Below are 5,000 nucleotides of genomic sequence, written 5' to 3'. Positions count from 1 at the left end.
CATACCTATTCGAAAAAAGTACCACGGGCTTTTCCTAAACACATACCAACTCCGCGCGGATCTTCAGAACACGTCCACCTCACACAAAACCCGACGAACAGCCCTCGTCACACCGCCCACCCGTGTTCCACAACACCCTCAGCGATTTAGTCCTCCAGGTGACACAAACATGAACAAAACACCTCCGGTAGACTGCCGAGCCGAGAGAACACTCACACACACACACACTAACGCGCGCGCGCGATAAAGAAAGGTAGTGTTAGAGATAGATAGATAGATAGATAGATAGATAGATAGATAGATAGAGAGAGAGAGAGAGAGAGAGAGAGAGAGAGAGGAGAGAGGAGAGGCAAGGCCTCGGTATCTCTTTCCCTCCTCCATCACAATGCTATTTTCCCAACCAGGTTTATTGGGGACGCAACTCGCAGGGGGCAAACAGAGGGCAGACACTATGTAAACATCCCCGCACGCTGGACATTCGGGTCTCCTCGCTGCTGCTCGTTCTTTCGTCGCCCTAGCACGGCGGCGGGGGTGGGGGGGCTTCGTTGGAGGAACTTCTGCAGGTGGTGGGAGGGAGCACGGAGACAGTAAGGCGCGCGCACTCAAGGGCAAGGTATGGCTGTGTGACTGTGTATTCATCTGTTTACCTATCCTTTTGTCTATCGATCTATGTAAGCATTTATCTGCCAGTGAATGTATGTATCTGTCAGTCTATCTATCTATCTAACTCTATCTACCTGTCAGTCTCACTTTATATATATTTTTCTCTCACTCTATGTATGTATGCATGTATGTATATATGTATGTATGTACCTTAGACGTATTGCTGCCTTATGTCCTGACCCAAATTCTTTGATTCGCGTTTTTTAGATAGACCGGTTAATCCTCTTATTCCGCTATGCTATGGCCTTCCTAAAAAACTCAACAAACAGGGTTCGTCCCTATAGGCCTATTATTTCGTCTTGCAAATCGGTTACCGTCTTAGACTTCATGGCTAGCGAGCGTTTTATCTCCCTTTTATGGGGTCCTTTCTGAAGTCTATTAAACATTCAATAGATTTCATGGGATAAGTTAGAAACTTGCCGACTGCACGGTAAGAAAGAGTGAGTTTGATTTAGATTCTTTGTTCAATAATGTTCCGCTGAGATTTGTTAGAATTTTTGAAAAGAAAACTTAATCAGCTCGTGATAAGACCATATTTCCGTCAATTGCTTTATCGATCATTCGTGTGTGCTTCACGAATAATGTCTTTACTTTTGACGGCGAATTTTATAAACAAATCAATGGTATCGCGATGTGAATTTTATACTAATTCCCGTAATTCTCAACAGTATAACCCGTCCCTCGATGAAAAACGGCACATGTTTAAAGGCGCTGGCATTGACATTGTCTTGCATATCCGAATAAGTTGCGTAATACTTTAGTTAAGCACAATGCGGCTAGCGGTGCTCTTGAGACTTCTCCCAGTATTTACACTATACCTTGTAAAGATTGCCCCTAGTTTACATAGGTGAGACCGGGTAGAGCTTTTGAGAAAAGAATTAATGAACATCAGCGTTATTTAGATTGTGCTATAAAGAATTCAAATGCGTCGTTCGTTCATTGTACGTGATGGAATGTCACCGGCGTTAACTGAAAAGCGCTAAATTAATCATAAATCGTACGAATAAGAAAAATGTTAGAATCTCCATTAATTAGAAAAATGCTAATTTCAACTTGAGTGCTGGTCAATGGGCTATTGGATGATCTTACTCCTCGTTTAGTTAGCAAAGCCTCCCCAGACTCTTCGACCTGACCCTCCTGAGACCTGAATTCAGATCGTGTTCGTCCTGTCTCTCATATCACTTAATACTTGCCAAAATTTTCTCTTTGTATCCATTTCGGTTTATTGGTCTGAAGAGGAAACTCGTGAAGGAGTTCGAAACGTTCGGTTAGGTTTCATTTTCTACTGTGGCTGTTTCCCTTTTCATCTTTGTGTACACGTTACTGTGTTTGTGTTTGTGTTTACACACACACACACTCATGGTAAGTAAATGTTGAAAGAAATAATAACAGTGCATGGCATCCTCTGACCGGCTTGAAACTTTGACCCGAAGACGGATACTTGTGAGACTTAGTCTTCCTGTTCTTCATCATGTATGACACGTGTATGATTGTGTGTTGTTGGGTGTTGGATATATATATTTATATATATATATATATATATATATATATATATTTAGATAATATATTATATTATATATATATATATATATATATATATATTACATATATTATAAATATATATATATACAATATATATATATACACACGCGGAAGGAAAATGCAGTTCGACCTCCATTGGACCGGAAGCTGACGAGACAATGCTGCCCTTGCTGCTCCGCCGGCGAGTGGGTTACTTCCCGTGTAATAATGCAAGCTCTGTCAGCACTCGTCAGCCACAGATCAGTCGTCGGGGTCAAAGGTCAAAGCGTCAGAGGATGCCATGCACTGTTATTATTTCTTTCAACATTTACTTACCATGAGTACAGTAAATATAATCCAAGTGATAGTGATAATGTTAACAACATTCGCATAGTTGTCATAATTATAACTGTTCTCATGATAAATACTAAGGATAAAGAAAATTTATGACTTTGTAAGATTTCCTTTGAATTATCTGGTTGATGATTTCTTCGAATACTGTTTGGTCTCGCGATAATTACTAGGTAATTAAAGGTTATAAAGAGGAAATCGTGATCGTAATTAGTCCTTCAAAATGACTTTCACTAAGGAAACCATGTCAACATATCCTTTTATGCACATCAGAGTCAACGGAAGCATCACATTACATTGCAAATATTACATGCAATGATCAACGACAACACACACATTTCTGTTGCAAATTTACCTTCATAATGCAAAATTCTCTCCTGTGCCGTGAAAGTTAGAAATAGAATATTCTTAAAAAAATACGTAGTTTAAATTCACTGTTGTCAGATCATGCATACAAAAACCTTTGCTAATACTAGTGCTTCGTTCCTTCGTTTTAAGCCGCACAGCAAACGTTTATTTCATCCTCTATTTTCAGTGAGACCTTTTGCCTGTGCCACTGGTACGAGTAAATGTATATGGTGCACGTTGCATGAGCACTTGCCGCTACTAGCACGGAAACAGTGAGAGACAATGCGACAGGAGAAAAAGAAAGGTAATGAAATAATTATGAAACAAGTAATACGAACAAACAACAACAACAAAAACATGAGCAAAATAAGGAAAGAAAAAGTAAAAGAAAACGTGGAAAGAAAAAACACGTTAATTAAGAACTGAAAATTATTGTCAGCTTTATTATTGCCAGGATGACAATAAAGGCACCATGATATTGATGTGTAAAGGACAAAGAATGACATGATGTCTTGATCATCTCGAAAAGCACAACAGAAATAATGACAGCGATTATATAATAGAATACACACACATATCCTTTAATAACAACAACCTGAATACTGACATTAATCATACCTATATTGAAAAAAGTAAATGCAGTCATTACCTCTGTGTTATTACCATCAATTTTATTCGTGAAAAAAAAAACACATACACAACGGCATTGACCCCTCCTGACGCAATTCCCACGATCTTTGACCCCTCGGATGACCTGTGGGAATCAGCTGTTTGACAACGAAAGGTAGCTGGAGTGTGTGAGAAATCGAGGGCTGCAGCGTAGGCTCTGTGGTGCTCTTGACCAAGAGAGTCATTTTTATTGTATTTTTTCTATATGGATATGCATATGTGCACACAAATATGTATATATGCTTATGCATATGCATACACACACACACACACACATACACACTCAGGTTCCTCCCTCGGTTTCGAGGATGATGCTTGACTCCATATCAATTGAATGAATGAAGGCATGACTTGCGATTGACTTGCGGAGTTAACGTGAGGGAGAGTTGCGCAGATCGTCAGCCCACTTCTCTCGTCCCTTCCTATCTTGGTCCAGTGGCCAGACATAGGCGATACGGCTGAAGATAGTTCAGGATGCAGTGGATGGCCAGCAGTGTGTCGGCGTATGTATCTGATATATATATATATATATATATATATTATATATATATATATATAAATAGATATATATACATACATATACATATGTTAAACACACAACTATACACACATGGCAGAATTACTACATATGATATAGATATATATAAGATATATATATATATATATATTTATATTATATACTATATATATATTATATATATATAATATATATATAGTATATCTATATTTAGTAATATATATATATATATATATATATATATAAAATATATATATATATCTATAATAATCTATGATATATATATATATATATATATATATATGTATGTCTACCACAAACCACACCCAAAACAGGTGTGCTGTGCGGTATTATCTACTATAAGAATCACTACGTATATTTTAATACGTGTATCTCTCTATCTACTTATACTCCCGTGTATCAGTATGTCCAACCACAAACATGCGTCCTTTCCCCCCCAAACCCTTCGCCCTCATGTTCATCCGTCAATTTTCCCGTCCCTGCCCCGTCCCTGCCTCGTCCCTGCCTCGTCCCTGCCTCGTCCTGCCCCGCACTGCTCGTCCCTTGCATTTTTTTCCGTCCCTGCCTCGTCCCTGCCTCGTCCCTGCCTCGTCCCTGCCTCGTCCCTGCCTCGTCCTGCGGCCCCCCGTCCCCTTGCCTCGTCCATGGCCCCGTCCCTGCCCCGTCCCTGCCTCGTCCCCTGCCCCCGTCCCCTGCCTCCGTCCCTGCCCTCGTCCCAGCCCCGTCCCTGCCCTCGTTCCCTGCCCCGTCCCTGCCTCGTCCCTGCCTCGTCACCTGCCTCGTCCCTGCCTCGTTCCCTGCCCCGTCCCTACCCCCGTCCCTGCCCCGTCCCTGCCTCGTCACTGCCCCGTCCCTGCCTCGTCCCTGCCTCGTCCCTGCCTCGTCCCTGCCTCGTCCCTGCCTCGTCCCT

The sequence above is a fragment of the Penaeus monodon genome, chromosome 2 (assembly GCF_015228065.2).
Source record: "Penaeus monodon isolate SGIC_2016 chromosome 2, NSTDA_Pmon_1, whole genome shotgun sequence".
In the NCBI taxonomy this organism is placed as follows: Eukaryota; Metazoa; Arthropoda; class Malacostraca; order Decapoda; family Penaeidae; genus Penaeus; species Penaeus monodon.
Note: the sequence above shows the minus strand (reverse complement) of the source record.